Genomic DNA, 21648 nt, shown 5'->3' with positions numbered 1-21648 from the left:
TATTTACCAGAAAAATTAACTCCAGCTACAGCTACTGCAGCTTTCATCAGGTGAACAAGAACAAGCCCCAAAAGACAATTAAAATAAAAAAAATTGACAGACTGACTTTTTCCAAAGCTTAAAAAGCTGATGCTTTACAATTTCCAGCCACTTGCACAGACGTGACTTATTTACGGTATACAGATTTGGCTTTGCTTTCCTATAGATCCCTCTCACGCCCAGCACCCTACAGATGACTGGTACCAGCCAACTAGCAGGTATCCCTACCGATATTCATTTGAGCTGATAAACAAGAATGCGGTCTGCAAGTTGTTGTTAACTTCAAAGAGGAAAAAAAATCCCTGCTATTAGCACTGTAAACATAAAAAGAGGAGCAACTTTATCAATACACACTAGGTTTGCTTTATACAAAATACTGAGCAAGAAAAAGCTGAGCTGGAAGTTCCCCAAAACCTGAGCTGCCGTTTGCAGCATGCGGTTTAATTAGACAAACCACAGCATCGTGGCGACGGGACCACAGCAGGCACTACGGACTACATTAGATTTTTAAAAGTTGAAAAATTTTAAGCTAATACCATTCATTTCATCTTCTCACTGACCTTTCCACTTCAATTTTCCAAAGCATCTACCCTTTTGCTCACCTTTGCACTGTCCTTTTAACATCGCTATTAAATATTTATATTACAGTAGAGCCCATATCAAAAGCAATACTCTATCTAGAAAGCACTGTGAAATCACATAAAATCATGGCTTTTGCAAAGGATAGCCTTTAATTTATGAAGTAACGATACTGTTGCAACACAGTAGGACAAAAAATTACCGGTAAAATAAGCAAAATATGTTTAACCCAAAGCTAACTACAATAAAGCTACAGGAAGATGAGAGACCTGTTTGTGCAGCAGGCTCTTCGTAACCCCTGGTGCACCTTGACCAGAGCTACACAAAACTTTTCATCTTTTTTAGCTGCACAATTGCAGCTCTGAAATACACAAGCAGCCAGATGATTTTTCAGCTTAACTGGCAATACGTCAGAACTTCTTTTCCACAGCAATCCTTTTACACTATCAAAATAGAGGACTGACAGAACATAACATATGTCAATTGGCATATGCAATACCTCGGAGTAAAATATACACATATTTAACCATATACTGTTACTGCCTGTTGGTAAAGTAACACGTTGTTCACAGTGAAAGGTATAATCTTATCTGAAAAAACACAGCTTCAGCAGCAACATGTGAGTGTATCAAGAAAATGAAGTTAAAGGAAAGAGTCAGCACTATACATACTGACACAACTAGTAAACTTAGCTATAAAGTGTTCAGGAAAGAATTAGTTCAAGGGTTTCAAACGTGCCCTGTAGTCATCATGTCTTAGGTAATTAAAGACATCTCCAAAACCAGAATAATCTTATGCCTTATAAATCTGCAAAGTTGTTTGATTTAATCTTGCTCCTTGCGTACTTTATTTAATCTAAATTCCTCCCTGTCCTGAGGAATTCATAACCTTCCACCTTAACACTAGTAAAGCTTAATTGGAGTATAAACAGGTTACAGGAACTGTAATCTCATTAAGATTTGCTCTTAGGCTAGACAGAGAATCACAGAATTGTTTGGGACCTTAAAGATCATCTAATTCCAGCCAAAAAACACCCACCCCACATGACACAGGAAGCCACAATCCCTGGCTTGGGGGAATTCAGCTTTCAAACAAACAAAAAATCCACATCGGGATTCAATTGTCCTTAAGAAGTTATCACTCTGCAACTCCACTGAATAATTAAGAAGTCTGCACTCCAGAAGCCCACCTATGTACACTTATGCTCCAAAAGTACTTGGAAAGAACAAGAAAAATGTTAGTCACTATCTCTTTTTAATTGCATTCTTCCATTGTGTTCATTTCCTATGCTTGGAAAAAACAACTTTGAATTTATATATGTGCACGCTCGTGTGTTATTTCTTGCTTTAGTAACACACTTCCAATACACCATAATCGATATAATTCTCCTGAATGATAATCAGGTGTGTTAAGGAGATTTCTGACTTACCATCAGACATGCTTATGAGAATTCAGCTACGCTGTAGCTCTTCTGCAAGTTCTATGTTGACGGACTTTATTTATGTTAGCCTGGAGCTTGGTTGATAGCAAACGACTTGGGCTTAAGTCTGTGGAAAAGAAAGAATCCAAGACCTGAATGTACTGAAAAGAGCTTTGAACCAAAGATTTTTACCAAACAGACACTGAGAGGTGCTTTGTGCAGCTGTTCTTCAATTTGGGAAATTTAGGGAAAAAAGTGAAGCAGAAAAATAATTTCTCCCTGACCAAAGTAACGGTGCCATATAAAAAGATCTCGTGATGCTTTCCATAAGAATTAATTAAATCTCAGTTTGGCTAATTCACTCAAAATTTATGGCACAATATGGGAAGCATCTGCCACATTCTACATCAGAAACAAACACATTTCTTTGACTGATCCAACCTTCAGAATCAAGATAACCAAATATTGCCCTGATACATCATTTCCCTGTAAGTCATGGTCAGGGATCACCTATACTCTACCCCACCTTCCCCAAACTTCTCCCCCATGTCCAACCTATAGCAAGACCTCTCTAACTGTCTGCATTCACTGCTGATTTTCCAACACTGTTTCCCACTTGCATGTCAGAAGAGCTCTGTACTGCAAACCTGGGAGCAGAATTTCATGCAAAACAGGTAGATTACATAATTATAGAAAAACTAATAGAGTACTGAGATGAACATTAAACCAAAGGGGAATGCAACTTTTATTTTCTAACAAGGTGACGCTATGGTATTGAGAAGTTAACATAAAGCATCTACTTACCACAATCAGAAAAAGAACTGATGCATCTTAAGAAATCAATAACCACCTGTAAGAATTGTTTGCTTATGGATAAAACTCCAAAGTTATAGGAAAGTCCTAGATCAAATTTCAATCTAAACTTTATTCTTGCAGACAAATTCAATAAATTTTCCCTCAGTACCCTTATTTAGGAAAAGAAAAGCTGAACATAATAAAGGAATTATTAAAGGAGCTTATTAAAGGACTAACTAAGGAATGCGTGAAACCTCGTAAGAGTCACTGAAAGTAAAGCAGTCTTAGAACAAAACCAGTCTTAAATATCAAGACCAGGTTTCATGTACTTTTATAATAACCACTCTATTAAGCTTCACATTGACAAAAAAGTTGTGGGTTGTTTTTTCTTCGTTTGTGTGTTTGTTAGGGGTTTTTATTTTTGTTGTTTTTGTTTTTTTAAGCAGTATCAGGCGAGCGCTAAAACTAGATTTAGGGTGGCAAACAAACAACAGCAGCAGCACTTTTTTCTCCAGAGACTGGCAATTTTATACTTGCAGACTCAAACAATCTTGCAGCTAACGGCACCCTATGACAAGCGGGGGCTGTTCTACCAACATGCAAAAATTGACAGCACCACGTGCCAATTTTAGAAACAGCTATCTTCTAATACCAAGCATTAGCAAGAGATGCAGCAAGACAAAGGAAAGTCCTTGAACCCAAACAGCCTTTCTGATTGCAGCCGAGCTCCTCTGACATAAAAGATAGCCCCAAATGTACAAGAATCTATATTGTTAGTAAATAAGTCGATGATTAATGAAAGTACACCCGCTGGTTGTCAGCAGGAACATCGCAGAGTTAGAGAAACAGCTGGATTTGGAGATTTGGCTCTTACATGCTCTCCTACCAATTAGAACCCAACACTTAATTGCCTGGAACAAAGCCCAAGTCACTATTTCTTCTTATGCTATGGCCTGATGTTTGAATGTATTTATTTCATTTCAAGGTTACATTCTGTTTATATCTTTTTTTATTAGGCCTGCAGCAAAACATCATAATTGGACACTTTTACGATCACACTGATTCTTATGGTTATTTTTATGACAACGATTGGTGGGTACCTGTTTTTCCTCCCCCTTTGATTTGCATCTTATTAATTCAAGGCTATTTTTAAAAGTCCAAGAAGAATGGAATGGGAGTCCTGTTTTCCAAGCAGCCACTTTCAGGGAGCTTTGAAAAACAAAGCATTTTTCCTACCCTACCAAACACTCCACAATAGCTATTTCAGTGTTAACCATTCTGTGAAACAGCACCGCGGCCCACTGAAGTCAACATTTCTCAACTAGCTTTGCAGAACTGCACAGAATGACAGCAACAGGCATTACGGCCCTTTAGGAAGTTACGCTATTCCAGCCAGTACAGAATATACCTGGCATTCTCTTTTGCTGTGCCTCTTACAAGAGTACGTTACGTTCTCCATGTAACCTACTAAATTCCAACGAAATGTCTTGGAGCCAGCCTCAGCCTTCTGGGAGAGCTGCATTTTAGGCTTAGAGAAACACTGCGGTACTGTGGATCTGAAGGAAGAACTTGCAGGACAGCAGAGGCACCCAGCACATCATCTTCAGCACCTATAGGACTCAAAAAGACATTATTAAGTACCAGATTCAGCCTGCACTCAAGTACCAGCTGTAAGCGCTTCACAAAGCTGAACACAGCAGAGCAATCCAGAACTGACAAAACCAGCAACCTCCTGTTTCAGCCAGCCAGTTAATTACTCAGTGGTACCCAAACCATAAGGTTCGAATGTCTCTATCACATACACACAAAATATCAAGGAGCAAAGCAAAAATACTTCCTCTAAATCATGACAAACTCCCCGTTCACAGCATTCACCTTCCCAGCTTGTCCCATCTCAGCTACTCAGGTCGGGGTGGTGCTAAAAAAAATTACTTATCTATTAATAGGGGCACGGGAAGTTCACTTCAAAATTTATGGCGTCTGCTTTAAAGCATTAGAAAAGATGTTCCCTCCTTCATCAACAAATGGGTTTGATGGAAAGTCTCCAGGAAGATTTTCCGTATAGTGCTGATAAACTAAAGAGCTCAAAACTCTAAGCCACACGTGAAAATAGTGATACAGCCTGAAAGAGGTTTTCACCCAAAAAGTAGTGAAATGGTACAAATTAGGCATCTTGTAAACTTACAAAACTTTGAACAATTAAATAACAAATAAGAATTATGTATCCTTTTTTTTCCCCAGAGGTACTAATGCTACTGCAGCATGCCTTCAAAGAAAATAAAAATAAAAATAAAATTTTTACTTATATAATATCTAGCACATATTGAGACAAGAACACTGTTTTTTTTGTTGTTGTTGTTTTTAAAGACAGTTAAAAATCATCTCCTCCACCCACACAGAACATCAAACAGTTCTTTAAATTACATATACTTACAAGAAATCAAATTCAGCTAGAACAAGGTGATGCTGTTTTTCAGAAGAATTTCCAGCAAAAACTGCAGCTTCAAGAAAAATATTGTCCAATCTTTTTGTCACAAATTAAGTAACAGATTTTGTTTGTTTTAAAGTTTAGTTTTCATTTTGTTTATTAGGCATTTGATGATCGTGCCTGGAAAAATTTCAGGGAGAAGAAAAACAGAATATATAGGCTTTAATTTGAGCAGGTTTCTTCTCTGGCCCCTCAAAGAACGCAAATAGTCTCTGCTGCCAATTTGTTCGCTCTGTTTCACTCCAGGGCTTGGGGAGCCAGTTCTCTGCTGAAGTTCACTCCCTTCACTTTCTTCTGAGATGAAATCTGGACTCAGGCAATGGGACAACTTGCTCTACACTCCAGTACAGGCAATATGAGTATGGTTTGTGCCAAACTGAACTTCACCCATCACAGTCCTGCAGCTTTTGCAACCTCAAAAACACTCCCGGCTGCCTCTGAGGCCTTGGTGGGCCGGGACAACCTTTTCAGCCTGTTTGGCACTATGACGAACCACCACAAAGATTGCCACAGGTTGCTCAGAGGAAACTTAGAATCATAGAAGCATTAAGGTTGGAAAAGCCGTCCAAGATCATCAGGTCAGACCATCTCCCTACCACCACTGTCACCACTAAACCATGTCCCTAAGCACCACGTCCAACCTTTCCTTAAACACCCCCAGGGACGGTGACTCTACCACCTCCCTGGGCAACCCATCCCAATGCCTGACTGCTCTCTCTGAGAAGAAATGTCTCCTCATTTCCAACCTAATCCTCCCCTGGCACAACTTGAGGCCATTCCCCCTAGTCCTATCACAGTTACCTGCAAGAAGAGGCCGACCCCCAGCTCCCCACAGCTTCCCTTCAGGTAGTTGGAGAGAGCCATAAGGTCTCCCCTGAGCCTTCTCTTCTCCAGACTAAACAACTCCAGTTCCCCCAGCTGCTCCTCACAGGACTTGTGTCCCAGGCCCTTCACCAGCTTTGTAGCCCTTCTCTGGACACGCTCCAGGGCCTCGATGTCCTTCTTGTACTGAGGGGCCCAAAAGTAAACACAACACTCGAGGTGCGGCCTCACCAGAGGAGAGTGCAGGGGGACAATCACCTCCCTGGGCCTGCTGGCTACACTCAGCCACACATCCACACAACAGGAGGTGTAGCAAGGCCTAAGCAATAAGGGTAAACAAAAGCAGCCTACACCGAGTGGCCCCGGGTGAAATGTTAGCTCCTCTTTATAGGAAAGAAGCACCGCCTCAGGAGGCAGTCGTGTAGCTCCAGACTGGACATCAGTGCAGCTGGGCCTAACTCCTACCTGTAGCTGGCCTCAGGAAAGTTCCTTCACTTCTGTGCAGTTGACCATTTATCAAATGCTAACAGCAACTAGTTTTTCAAAACACTTCTAAGTTCTGCTGCTGGCAAAAAACTATACAAGAAACATGCAGTTTGCCCACCTTGGATAACCTCTTCGTACAGTGCCACTCTTAGGTAAGCTGTATGAAAACAGGAGGGTTATTAAGGACAGGGGTTTCTTTTCAATCACCCACATTCATAAGGGACATTGCTGCTACTTACAAATAAATCACTATATTTACTCGTGAAACTAGGAAAATACTTCTGATTTACTTGTAAAGGGATGGTCCGTATTTAATTGAATACCCTTCCATTAACAGTTCCGACAACAACATTGCTTTGAGAGCTGTGACAAAAGAGAGCTAATGCTTTCTAATAGCATATAAAGATTACACCACTGAGATTGACAGAATCATTGGCTTTATGTCACAGAACACAAATGCCTCCTTTCTTCTGTATGATGGTCTGTGCCACAGAAATCCGTTGAAATCTGGGGAAAAACATACAGGGAAATTATGTTTCTACTAAAGAGAAGCTGAAGCAATGAACTTTTTTTTTTTTATATAAATTAAAACAAGCTTGACTAACAACACTCTTATACTCAATCACATGAAAGTGACTTAGAGTACTTAATTGACTGTAGTTCTCTACAGCACGGACAGTGATATCGGGTACATGTTTTTCCCCAGGGAAATCTCACTGAAAAATAAAGCCTGTGTGGATGGACATAATGACTGCATGCAGGTTTGAAATGACACAAGTAAATAGCAAGTTTTGCAGTCAGAAACTTGATTATTGAAATAACCTATTCCCCTTGTGAGCATGACTCCTGACAAATTAGAGAGAACACAAACACAGAAAGAATCCTAGCTGCAGGGAGCAGGCAAGCACCCCGAAGTCTTCTACAGCTAGTAGGACCAATGATCCAACACACTCAGCACTTTGGAAACCTGGGTCTTAAATCTGGAAGAATAAGATCTTTTCTTTAAGGATTATTTCCATTACCTATTGCATATGAAAGATCATCTCCTTTTTGTGGATTGCTCTCCTACACACTTGTTTCACGTCCCTCAGAACTGTACTGGGAAGTGTATTCAAATGGTACAAGGCTGCAAGACTTGCAGCAGATTCTTTCAGTGAACAACTTGATCCTTCTTCTTTCATGGGAAGGAAAAAAGCCTTACAATAGACAGAGGTTAAGAGCATACAGTCTTAGGTTTTCTTTGTAGAAAGCATGATGCAGAACAGAGGAAAAAAAAGGCTCTATTAGTAATGTTGATCCACATTTTGATGAAAGCTTAAAATGTAAATGAAAAGAGAGAGAATAGGGATGAAGCATCTTTAAACTTGCAACAAATCATTTTATATTGATAGAGTCCTGGGCTTAAATCCAAGCACAGCTATTGCCTTAATGCAGACTGATTTCAGGAGACTTAAAAATAGCCAAGATACTATGGTGATTGGCAGGCACTGTAGAGACAGCTGCCAAAGTCAAATTGATTTTTTTTTTCCTTTTGAAGGACTCCAGATAATTTAAGCAAGGCCACAAATTAAAGCACACACACATGACTTCTTGATGGTTTAAAAAACCCAGTCCCCAGGAGGGGAGCTATTTCCCCACCCTCACCTTCGAGAAGCACAGGGAAATCATGTGCAGACTGACCCCGCAACGCTGGCGAGCATCCAAATGAGCAGTTTGCTGCAATCTTGCCCTGTGCACGATCATGCCCGATTCAGCTGCTGTACAATTCTGACAAGTATGAACTCTAGGGCTTCAACAAATGGCGATTCCTAGTATTATGCACTATTAACAGATGGGACCATCTCAGGACTTCAGTGGGCAGAAAACTCAATTACACTCCGTATCTACTTAAGGCAGAGCTGCAACAAGAGGTCGCACAGGCTGCACTAACAGGCACAGGTCACTAGCTGGATTCGCGGAAAGACTCCAAATGTAGCTAAGCTAGAGAAGGTCCAGAGAAGGTCCTGAGGGTAACAGAAGGCATTAGTTTGGGCATGTTGCTTTTTTTTTTTTTTCTTTCCCCATGTTAAAACCTTCCATTTGTACTAAAAGGTCAGGCAGGCAAGGGCAGAAAGGACTTGGGGGTGGTGATGGTGCTTGAAGCGTTTTCTAATCCACCGAGAACACTGTCTGCTTACACCTTTCACGCATCTGTCTAAGGCTCTTGAGATATTACTTCCACCAGCAATATAAATGAATTCAAACCTGCATTACAAGTCTGATGAATTTTCAGCTAGTGGCATTTTTAAAATAAAACACATGTCAAGCAGTCCCCGTCACACGGCGTACAATACATCCAAGTGCTGGTACTTCCCCTATGCGGAAGGTTTGCTGCTATTAGCAAAGCTCAAGCCTTCAATTGTTACTGGATGTTAATAACCCAGAGAGATTTAAATACGTAACACTGACACTGCTTGTTGCTTTAGCAGTGAAGGTAACAAAACCAACCAGTTTAGTTTACAACTGCTTACACAGTCGGCGTTCACAGTGTAGAGCTTTTCTATCCAACACCTGTGATATTCTTTTGGTCTTCAGTTTTGTACTAGAGATGCTACTCTTCTTAGAGCCAAAGTAAGCAGAAGAGTCCTACAGTCACCTTTCTGCCCATAAAAATGATACAGGTGGATATTGGTAAAGGCTAACATTAGTCCTGTTAGGCTAACACAAAATCATCAAATCATTAAGGTTGGAAAAAGACCTCTATCATCATCTAGTCCAACCCCTAACCAAGTACTAAAGTCCACCACTAAACCATGCTACTAAGCTCTACATCTACACGTTTCTTGAATACCTCCAGGGATGTTGACTCAACCACTGCCCTGGGCAGCTAGGCAAAGGCTGCACAACCCTTTCAGTAAAGAAATTTCTCCTAATATCCAACCTAAAAAAGGCTATAAACCTATAAAAGGCTAACATAAGCTCACCTCCTCAGTTTCCCTTTACAATCAAAGTGCTCAATGCAGTAAGCACTGCCCAGTAAAAGAGCCTAGGAAGATTAGTCTTGAAACATTGCTCATTAAAAGTACCACGCATAGACACGAAGCAACTTGCTGGAAACCACCTAAGAGTTACGACAGGGCTGTATCAGAAAGGACAAGGTTACTGCTTTCATGTCACTGCACCACCCTCTTTCCAGGATCCAACTCCTACCTGCACAGGTAGCTGAGATGGCCTGGGAGATATTTTCTTGCCAAGTCTTGTAATCACAGTGAATTCATTCACCTAATGAATCTAAGTTTGATAATTACAGCAGCAGCATTTGCACATGCATGTACATTCGTATGTTCTCAAAAGTAAGAAAGGCCTAATGCATGAAAAAAATCCAAAAAGAAAAGCTCCCTATAATTGGAATAGAAGTCAATCCAGGATTCCAGATATTAAAGATAACTTTAGAGAAAAAATACCTAATTTTTTTGTTCATTATAATTTGTAATGCATTTCTCTTGCAATGAACTTAATCATAACTACATGCTTAATATGGACAAATAAAATACAGAAACCTGCTCTGCAAATATTATTGAAACAACAAATGATCATTAAGCATGGTTTTGTTCAAACTATAAAAGTCTGTATAGGGAGGGTCAAAATGAGAAAGATTTGGGATTGTGAGACCTGATTCCACACATCCGTACCCCAAGATCTTAATAGTCAGATGCCCTTTGATTTCAATGAAGTTTTGGTTAAAACCTCAACTGCTTGCTCGCATGGTCCTGGATTTCCCTATACAGCCACTCTGGCAAAACCCAGCATCTGTCACACTGTCCATTTCAGTAGCCCTTTTTTTATCACAAACCTTTACACAGTTGCAGGGACAGGGTAAGACACTGATTCCCCATTATAACTTTCCCTATGCTAAAATCGTCCTTGTGCAATCACTAAATAGGATCCCTATTTAAAGATCACCTTTCCACAGTCCTCCAAGACCATTAAAGCCTAAGTATCCATTACATGTTCTGCCCAGCCTATTACAAAGGTCAAATGTTCTAAGACAGATACCTTTCAGCTCCAAATTACACTTCCTGAAAATCATACTGCTTGCATTCTTTTTTGAAATACATAATGAGATTTCCATACAGAAGCACTACTGCAGAAATGATAAACCCTTTGTGTAACACCAAGACTTAGAAAATAACATCTCTGCTTAGTTCAATACTGGACAAGAATGTCAAAGTCCCAGAGAAGTTTATTCTGAACATTTTGAGCCAGAGCTGGTACAGCTCATCAGGAACGGAACTGTGTTGCTTTAGAAAAATAATTATAATTAAGATCAAGTTTAACATACCTTTCATTATCAGCGGTAAGGCACAACAACTTCCAGAACAGTCTAACATACAAACTTAGGGGACTGTGTGTCACGTTTTACACAAAAAATGTTTTATCATTATCTGTATCATCGTGGCTACCTAAAACCCATACAATTCAACTCTGCCTGCTTATGAAACTATTAGGACACACACATAAAAGTTAGTTTCCAAGCAAAAGAGCCTAACCCAGGCACCAGAAAAATAGCAATAAATCGCCCAAAAAAGACAAATGAGGATGGTAGGCCGGTAAGGTGAAAGTGAGAATATGAAATCAGCACGTGAAAAATAGTCTGGCAGACAAACAAAAGTCACAGCTCTTCATCAAATTCACCATAAATTCAGGTTTATGACACACAGCGGTATTACCATCTTAAATAACATTCTCTATTACGGCTAAAAGGAACATTTTGATAAACAGAGGTTATAATGCACTAACACAAACCTGAGAAGAGAACAAGCTGCACATGGACAAAACTCAGTAACACTCCCTATGTCATTAAATAAAAATGTAGAAACTGTGGGGCAGCACTAGAGAGCAGTCTGAGTACCACAGACTGGATTCTGTCACTTCTAATCTCATAATGTTGCAACTACATCCTCAGCACTACTTGATAAGAAAACAGAAAAAAAAAAAAAAAAAAGCACTTGAGACGCCACGGGAAAGTGCTGCTGCTGCTGAAGTTTCCCTAAGATTATCAAAAGGGGGAGACATTGCTCAACAGAGCTATGTTGGATGCAATTGAGATAACAGTGGAGATCGTCAAAAGAGCTACCCTGACAGAAGAACAAAGAGAAGTGATGGCCTAGGAGTTAGCTGAAAGACGTGGTTACATCACACTCAAACTCCACAGGCCTTTTCTTAGGAACTTGGACAAACAACTCCCCTCGTGTGTGCTTGAGACTGCTGCCTCCAATACGAAGATTTGTCAATTCCTTCACCTTCCTTCTGCACTTATACAGCAAACTGTTAGAACAGAATGAACATTAAATGTACTACTAAGCCACAGTGATGTTCCGGGTTATTTTTAAGTCAGATCAGACCCCTCATCTGCTATACATACTACATGGCTCCACAAACTGCTAAATTATCCCAACAGAAGGCTCGAGATCCGCGGGCTAAGAAAGAGGGGTTTACTACCTTTGGGCACATGCACAGTTTCATTGAACTGCACTTTTCAGAAAACCACAAAAATAAAAAGAGACCTGAAAATGAGCACCAGCAATGACCACAAAAAAAAAAAAGTTTTTGCTGTGCCTTCCTGAAAGGAGTGTCCCAAATGAAGACAACAGCTTACTCCAACTCCTGCAGTCCGATGGTACAACGCCTTTATCTTTTAGAGTCAGTACAAGTAATTTACGATTTGAAGTTTAGATTAAAATGTTTCATTGATGTCAGGGAGTATTACACAGTCACAGCTACTTGATATCAAAAAGAAGGTATGGTACTTGGGAGATGATGTGCTTTCTGTAGTGTCATGGAAGGTATCTTTAGGAGTTGGAATTCTGTCCTATAAAATTTGCACATTTCTCAGAGGAACTTGACAATAAAGGTGGATCACCTCTCTTCAGTAGAGACATTAAAGTCCTTGACGGTTCAGACTAGAAGTGAAAATAGCTGGTTTTGTTAGTATGCAATCCTGAAGATTGATCTTGTTTTATTCCCATGACTGGTATTTTCACAGATTAAAATTTGCTCTGCAAATGAAAGATGTTGACCTACAGCTCTTGCCTGCAGAGATAGAGTCACTGCTCCTCTCAGATGAAGTTCTTTCCCTTGACAACAGCCAAAGACCTAGAGCTTCCATTAGATTATTAACAATGTTATCTGGAACTGAAATCTAAAGGCTCCAGAAAGAACATCTATGACTGAGGGAGTCTGTCATGGTTCATGTGTGTAATATTAAACATTTATTTTAAATGCAGGTAATGTACAAATACTCTAGGTGGTCCTGTAATGGGAAGAAAAAACAAAAACGGAAGACAATTCTTCTCAACATTTTCCCAAAAGTAGTCCACATAAATATCACACTCATGACTACCATCCTCGTCCTGGCAGGTAAGCCAGCCAGCCAACTTATTGCAATTGTATTGTTACAGAGCCAACAGCCTCATTGTGTTATTCAAACTATCACATCCATCTGCGTGCTGACAGCTGAAAGCTCAGAATAACTTGCAAGTTGCCTGGAGATGCCCAGCTGTTCGCTAGCCAGCTTAATTAACCACGGGCCTAACTGAAATGCTGCTGTAGTCAACAGGAAAACTCTACTAATGCTAATGGGCTTTGTATCGGTCCCTAAATCCAGTTGTGCTTCTCAGTTGAGAGACTAGCTTCAACAGATTTCAAATGTCTTAACACTTCCTAATTTGTTTCTTAAAGGTCAGAGCTTCTAGCTGCCAGATAAAAGGTTTATTTGTATTTTTGTTCCACGTTGTGGTATCAGACGAGAACCCGTGCAGAAGCCCAGATCATCATGTGGAAGCAGCACCAAGATGCAGCACGTAAGGAACAGCTCGACTTTGAATCCCCAGAATCTTTCTACATTTCTGCTAACTTTCCCTCTTCGGCCCATTTTAAGTGTTTGCAGTTTTCTTTTACTATTAAAGCCCAGAATCCTTGTGCTAGGTCACACCAGTAGTCCCAATTTAAGTTGGAATTCTAACACCGGTGAAATCTCTCTAAATATTCCCTATAGCTTGCGATGGCTATTGGAGCATTTTAAAAGCTCTGAACAGGGACATCACTACCAATTACACTCCAAATGGAATGACCTGGGGAAACTTATCTATAAAAATTATCTTTAAAAAATTGCCATTAAACTAGCAATAACCCTGAAGAAATAAAGCATGTCGCTTTGCACTAAAAGCTTTCCCATGTGAAAAAATATCAAGTTATTCATGAATGCACATCCTGATATTATTTTGGCAATAATGCATTAGGAAAACAGAAGGGATAACCCAAGCTAAGTGCTATGATGTTAATGTATTAATTTAGAGAGGTGAAGAACATCTGCATTAATACACAGCCCTCCAAGAAAGCCCTTACACCATCTAAGACTAGGATTTACTGAAATTAGCACTTCAGCTTACGCAAGAGATAAGGAAGGAAAAGCTTCTGCTGGAATTTATTTATAAGGGTTTCAGCACTAGCACTATGTAGTCAATAGAATAACTTACTACTTGCAAAACACAGATTAAAGATGACTAGTGGACAAAACATCGCAACAAGATACGGTGCAGTGACAGGCCCAGGAGTTCGGGGGGGTCTCTCCTTCAGTCAGAAAGAAGCCCGTTCATCTAGGTACAGTAAAAATCTCATTACTATGTACATTTGCAGAGTCTATTACCATTAGAATTAGTGAAAATCCTAATTAGAGCAGGAATGCAGTGGTTGCGCATGCCAGCATGTATTCTTCAGACATAGTATTGAAAATAAATGTTTTAGTATGTACTAGGTTCCTCCTCCTAGTGGTAGATTAACATTTCATTTGGAAAATCAGACTCGTGTTGCAGAAATTGCCTTTTTGGTTATAAGGCACAGAATTTGAGATCTCTCTCTCTAGATTAAACTGCACACGCTGGCAGCTTGATCTGTGGTTCTAAATATAAAAACCAGGCAACGAAACAGAGTGATACCTTTCACGGATCACACTAAAAGAAAAAGCATTAACACACCAGTTCAGAATTAGCTTTCTCAGGACTGTGAATCTTCATCTTCCCATTATGATCCCATAAGAACAGCTGTCTGCTGTATTTCAAGTGTTTCAATTTCCAGCAGTGACTACAGAGCTTGAAGTCAGTGGTTTAGTTCCCAAACTGCTATTGTTTATGAAGCCAGATGAACCATCTCACCTAACACTTGGGGTTAAAGTAATGTAAGATTTTGCTCCGAAATTTAGATAAGAATATCAAGATTTCAAGTAACAGACTGCAGAAGGCCTCAGTGGGAAAAATATAGGAGAAAAATAAAACTACATTTTCGGTAGTTCAGTATTCACGAATCAACACTAAGGTGTCATGTAATTCTGGGAAAATCACCGTATAAAAATTAAGAGAATATACTTTGGATTCCATCATCTTATTGAGTTCAACAAGCCTGTTGTCACAATTTCCCAGGTTCCCTATACAACTCTTAAGGGCAGAAGTATCACTTAAAAACACAGATTCTTCCACAATTCAAAGCTAAAAAAGCTTTATGAAAAAATCTAGAGTAAAAACTTGTGTTGACAGACAGAGGAAGAATGCAGTAGAATATCAGGAAAAAAAAAAAAGAAATCAGAAGAAAAAGAAACATTAAAAACAGGAAAAAAGGCTTTCAAATGTTCAGGGTTTTCTGCTGCCCAAAGTACAAAGTGGTTCAACAAATTCTAAGTAAAATTTGCAAGCAAAAGCATTTCAATTCATTCCCTATTAGTTATTCCCATGTTTTTAATGTTTTTCCCCTTGATTTATCTTACTTTTTTTTTTTTTTTTTAATCAGAAGTGACTGAATACATATTTTTTTCATCTATTTAATGAAACTGAAATCCTCATCATGTCTGTGACAACCTCCCTGTTTAGCCACCTGAACTACATTCGATATCGGTCAGTAAATGCCGAACGTCAACAAATTTTAAGCAGTTCCAACGTGATGCTGCCTTTTCAATCTCACGTTGAACTTGCCTGATATCAAATTAATCTTTCTTGCCAGGCAGATCATATTCGGTTAGAATTTCCTCCACTGAAAAGTTGCATCGATGCTCTTTTGAGCAACGTATTATCCACATATCTGGGCAAAGGACAAAAGCAGCATATTTGGGGGCTTATCACTGCTCATGACCTTTGAGGATGCAGACTTCTGACAGAAGAATGCAGTAGCATTGAATTCATCAAATACCATTAGATCTCTTATCAGATTTGAGAACTTTCAATTAGAGAGGCATGTAGAACTGGATGGAATTTCTTGACAAATAAGCTCTAAACTCAGTTTCACCAAGACTGAAATCTCTTCTACTTGTCAAATCAGACTAAATTTTGCAAGGCTTGTCATCCAAAAAAAAGTAAAAACGCAAGTATTTAATCGCCAAGATGTTTCATTCACAAATTTGAAAAAAAAAACTTCTTCATTTGGAAATATCGGTTCCAGTGCAAATTTAAATACAATAGTTAAATAAACTGAAAAAATATAATTTTGATTCATGCTGCCAACCTGCAATTAAACTACTACTTGTTTTCGGTAGCATTCCCTTTCTTCTGTCTTTTAAGTTTGAAACTTTAGTTATCAAAGAAAATATTGGCCACTAACTGTTCTATTCTGCTTTGCTCGGCCATACAGCATTAGGCATTTTTAATTTTATTTCTCATATAATTAAACTGCAAGATACTCTAATATTATTAGCAAATCTGCAAAGAAAAACTTGCCCAGGATCATCTAGGGACTGTGTGACTGCTAAAAATTAAGCCCAGGTTTCCAGGTCTTGTGCTGCCTCCCCAACAACTGGAATAATGCAATTCCTCTGTTGGCCATGCACATCTTGCTTGGGGTGGGACTGCTTTTTAGTCTGAGAGAGGAAAACAAACAAAATGATTCTCAAATATCACACTGGAGCAGGCTAAGAAAGGAATTTAACAGTCTCACACTTGTGTGATAACCATACAAATTACAGTCCCCTGAAATACTGGCAATTTGCAATGACTGTGCTTTACCAGATGCAAAGAAATATGATGGAACAATTAAGATGATTAGTTTTTGTTTTTTTTTTTGTTCGAGACTAAGTTAGAATGCAGTTTTCACTTGCAGCTTACTTTAGGTCTTGAGAAAGTGCCATTTTTAAAGAGAGAAAGGTCAGTCTCGTCAACTTAAAAATTAGGTAGTGTTGTACCATCAGAACTGCATGTTATTTCTTAGAACCCTTCCCCTTAAAGGTCTTGAGAAAAGCATGCACACACACATACAGATTTTTCTTTTTTCTTCTTAGCTCCAGCTATGCATTGTTTTTGGAGGATGAAGACTGTTAAAGGTTTTTCCTGCAGTATTTGCCAGGAAAAGTCCTTCCCAGACAAAACGGCCTTGACTGCCTAATATCTTAATTTGACAGACAATATGTATGCTATTGACAGACAGGAGACAAAGTTCAAAGTATACCAGTGGGAAGCGAGTCCACTATCATTTTTTAAACATCTTAATAGCTCTTTAAGATCAGAATTTAATATCATAGCCCCCCTCAGAACTACTCCAAAGCATTCTTTGCTCATTAATCCCAGTTGGCCATTGCAGCAATGAGGTACAAGGGGGGGGATTAGTATTTTCCAAAGGCTTTTAGAATATTTCTGTATTTTTATGCTATTGCAGGCTACATATTCTCTTTTCTTTTTCATCCAGAATGGCTGAAAACATGGAGAAACAACTTGGTTGCACCTGGAGGTGCAAATTGGGAAAAAAAAAATCTCACACCTTTTCTCTTGTGGAAGACATGATGAAAACTGAAAATGTTACAGCTCACAAATATCACTGGGTTTAATTTCTAGAATATTTCAGCAGTAGCTCATCTAAATTTTCAACCAATTAACATTTTTTCCCATATAACTCCTCCCAGGGATTAGAGAACTACACATGAATTAAAAGGCAACTAGGTTTCCACACTTGATCTGGTAGATATTACAAAGACAGCCAGATGGAATAAAGAGATTTAATCTCCCTAAAATTCCAAAAACCTTCAGGGCTGGTATTAAATGTATATCAAGCCTGGAGCTGCTACTCAGCCTTTGTGGAATTTGTCTTATTAATTTGCAAAAACATATAGTAAGAACTTGAATGGGTTAGGACAAAGCATTGAATAAAAGAGTAGGGAGGATAGTTGATCCAATTCTATCATTATATTTCAGAAAAAAGTCACCTCTATCAACAGTTACATCTCTAAGACACAAAACAGGCAAGTAGAGAATCAATTATGAGTAAGATTTGGGCCACTTCAAAGTTCTCCAGCTAGTGTCTAATCACTTCACTGTTTATATGTGAAAAATACAGATCTCAATTCCAAGGAGACACCGTCCTTACCTTATAGTCCCTGCATGTACAACGCCAAGCACAACAGCCTTTGCTGTCCTGACTGGAACTTAAAGGCATCTTAAAGTAGTGTAAATAAGCAGTAGCTGTGTACCTAGGAGATGACAACAATAACAACGCACCACAATAGTCCTTACACTATTTTATAGACTTCTTTGTATCATCTTCCACTGTCAGCACCCCATTCCTTTTCAAACACCTTATTTGTTTTCAATTAAAGTTTTGAAAATTTCCTATTAATCTTAAGCTAGCATTTCCTCTCTTCTTTTTTTTTTTTGAAGGCTAGAACTATCCACGTTCAAGAACTTGCTTTAAGGGGTATTTTGCTGGCCCTTATACCCACAAAACGAACAACCCCCCCAGTAAAATCCAGCATATTAATGCAGCATTTTACATCTCCCATTAATGTCATCTGCCTCCCTAAGGAGCTCTCCTTCACATAGTGTTTCATCACAGAAGACGTTTCCAATGTGACCTTTCCTTTCGCACAGCTGTACTGCAGTAAGAGGTACTACACTAAGCCAGTCAGAAGGAATGGCCAAGCACAATTTGCATTTACAGTCATGTCAAAATGTATTTTCATGCTATTCAAGACAAAATGTTGAACCTGGAGAAAAGAAATGCTGGACAAAAAAAATGAAGTATTTCAACTCACATCAAAAAAATCTTGTGTAAACATTTTGGTTTCTTTATACTGCTAATTCCTATTCTATTAAGATATAGTACAGCATACCACATTGTATTTGAAACAAGATAGATTTTGAATTTCGGTAACTTTTCCATGGGAAAATAAGACTAATGTATTCTGAGGTATTTCAATTTCATTAAAAAAATCTTGCCGTGTAAAACTGTTCTATCAAAACCCAAATCCAAAATACTGACCAGAATAATAGTAGCCATCAAGTTGTTGTTATTATTTTTTTTAAATCTAACATTAAACAAGTCATTTTTTCATGTTAGCTGCTTTTCTATGATCTGTGCTGCTCTTGTCAAGACCACATTTTCAAAAGATGCTCAGCTAACAGTCGCTGCCTTTAGCAAGCCCTGGGTACAATGTTCTTCAGTAAGTTCGTCCTGCTCAGCATGGTATTTTACGTTATTCTACAATGTTATTCTCAACCATTTGCCAGGGATCACAGTGGTCTACAACCATCCCTTAAAACATCCATATTCATTTTCACTGGAAATCTTATTTCAGTCATGTCTCTCTAATAGCACAATGAGTATCAACTTGGGCATGTTGAAGCTTCCATCCCTTCTCCAGACTAGTGAACAGGAGGAACAGGAAAAGAAAGCCTTTAACAGAATCCAAGGTCAGCATTTAATACTCTCTTTAATGCTAGACTATCAGTGTTGGAGGCCTATTTAATTCCTTTTAAACTGTCAGTTAACAAGTATAATCCTTGTAAATAAACAGACCCTTGTGTGAACAGGCTCTTTTGATCCTTAGGAATCAGGCTAAACAAGCAATGAGAAACATCTGAAGTCTGATGCGATAATCAAAGCATGTCTTCTGCGTGTTGTCTGAGCTGGCAGCTAACTACAGCTTCAATGCACCTCCTGAGCAGCCTTTAGTCTTGAATACTTCATTACAATACACTATTTTATTTAAAATTTGGGGAGTTTGAGCTTTATTGTGTATATGTGAAGCCTCTACAAATTCCTCTTCCAACAAATATATTCACAACTTTTCTCTGAGTTTTGGAAAAAACCCATACTTCTTAAAATTAAACAGTGTCTGCATTGGAGTTCACAGGTTGTCATCCAGCTGTAATGTAGTGGTGCAACTGTACTTTAAAGAAAAAAAAAGTGAAATGCTACCCAAAGCAGTCGAGATTCTTGTTTCACTTTGAGTGGTTCTGCAACAGGTAACAGCACTAAGTCAATGTACACACTTTGCTAGGAGGGAATCCTTCTGCAATGCACAGGAGGTAGAAATGTAAATTTAGCCCTCCAGTCCAGCTATTAGTCTTTGTAATGATTCTGAACCACAAATATGCTAAGATAGCATCTCATTCTGCCTGTGCTCGAGTCACAGGTGCTCCACAGACTCCTGATTTCTTTGGTCTTTTATTAAGCTGAAGTCTGGATGGGCACGAGAGCTAAAGGAAAAGGATTACAGGGGTTTATTCAGCGCTGTTAGTGAAAGAAAATCCCTGTCTCACTGCCAGATGCATTAAACTACTGATCTCACAGTTGCATAAAATTATCACTGGCATTAAATCTATGCTAATTCAACCCAGAGCAAGGAAAGATGATTTAACCCAGCACCCTTTTCCAATGTCATTCAAAAACTCTAATTAGAGAAGCACTCCTGTTCTCCCTTCACACTGTATTGTTATGGGTATTATTTAAAAATGTATTATTCGTATTCATTAAGCAGAATGAGAATAACTAGGGGGGCACTTGGGCTATATGGCTGAGGAATGCTGTTTAGACATACCTGATCACAGTTTTCTGCAGAAACATTAACCTCATGTTACATAGGTTCTTGCTTGGCTTCATTCATGGAAATGACACGAAAGCAAATTGGATGTTCTAAAGTGAACATTATCTTCTAAATCCCTCTAAAGAGGGAAACCTTCAATCTGTTGAAATGACAGGTTTAGAAGTTAGTTAGAGCCAGGAGGTGAACTGAGCCAGGAGCTGGACTCGATGACCCTTGGGGACCCCTTCCAGCTGGAGATACTCTATGATTCTATAACCTTTTTCTTCCTTTCCCTTTACTCCTCCCTGCAAAAAATAACAACTCTCAACAACGAAAGAACATTTTCCTCACATTGTACACCTGCTACTTTTGAAATGTATCGTGACATCATCAGACTAAGAGAAGATCACAGAAACACTCAGATACATCAGTGCATATAATACCTGAATTGTGTTAGCAATGGAATTACTGTGCTCCACATCCCATTCCTTGAAGCTGCTATGGTCACACACAGCACGGAGAGGGCCAACAAATAAAAGCCTACTTCTTAAACAAGAGGATATGAAATTGAGAATTTGGGGGCTCAGAGCACAATTGACTGAATGGGGATTAGAAGAGGTTTTTACCCCAGGGAGATTTTTCTATGGCAGTTGTTTCTGTGGAGGCCTACTGTAGGTCTTTACGTCTCTTTAACGAGCTTGGCACACATCTGTGTTGAGACAGACTATCTGGCTAGACGGATCACTAGTCTGATCTAATATGGCAATTTCTATGTTCTTAGAGGAAAAAATAAAAAGTAGTGTAATAACACACTCCAGGGAAAAATCTAGAAAAACTTAAAAATTAAAATAAAACCATAAAAATTGCAATAAATTCATTTTCTCTCTCCTGTGTTGCAATATGATTTTATGTGCAACATTAAAACTACAACATGAGTTATCATTTTAAGCCTTACTTGAAAGTGACTGTGAGTAGAGGCAGGCAACTGAAATACACCAATCCTGGTGGATGAACCGAGTTTATATCCATTCTAATTACATTCATAATACACTCGTTTGAACTACCATAGGTATTATTTAGATGTATGCTATACATTCTGTCTAAAATAAATTGAAATAAAAATATAATGCATAACTGAAAAATATACTCTGTACAAAGTACTGTATCTCACTGACAAGTACTTTAAAAAAAGGCTAAAAGTAATAA

General features: G+C 38.8%; 1 long non-coding RNA gene across 1 annotated transcript in view; it reads right to left on the bottom strand.

The window, feature by feature from the left end:
• The window catches only part of LOC121060588, a 36845-nt gene extending 15645 nt beyond the window's left edge, over nucleotides 1–21200 (bottom strand). Inside the window, exons 1-3 of the long non-coding RNA XR_005814883.1 lie at nucleotides 20458–21200; nucleotides 19700–19806; nucleotides 2048–2165 (exon numbers count right to left, since the gene is read on the bottom strand). This is a non-coding gene — a long non-coding RNA (uncharacterized LOC121060588). The remainder of the gene's footprint in view (nucleotides 1–2047; nucleotides 2166–19699; nucleotides 19807–20457) is intronic.
• Between the last annotated feature and the right edge of the window lie 448 nt (nucleotides 21201–21648).

The sequence above is a fragment of the Cygnus olor genome, chromosome 27 (genome assembly GCF_009769625.2).
Source record: "Cygnus olor isolate bCygOlo1 chromosome 27, bCygOlo1.pri.v2, whole genome shotgun sequence".
NCBI classification, from domain to species: domain Eukaryota; kingdom Metazoa; phylum Chordata; class Aves; order Anseriformes; family Anatidae; genus Cygnus; species Cygnus olor.
Note: the sequence above shows the minus strand (reverse complement) of the source record. Positions and strands in the feature narration are given on the sequence as shown.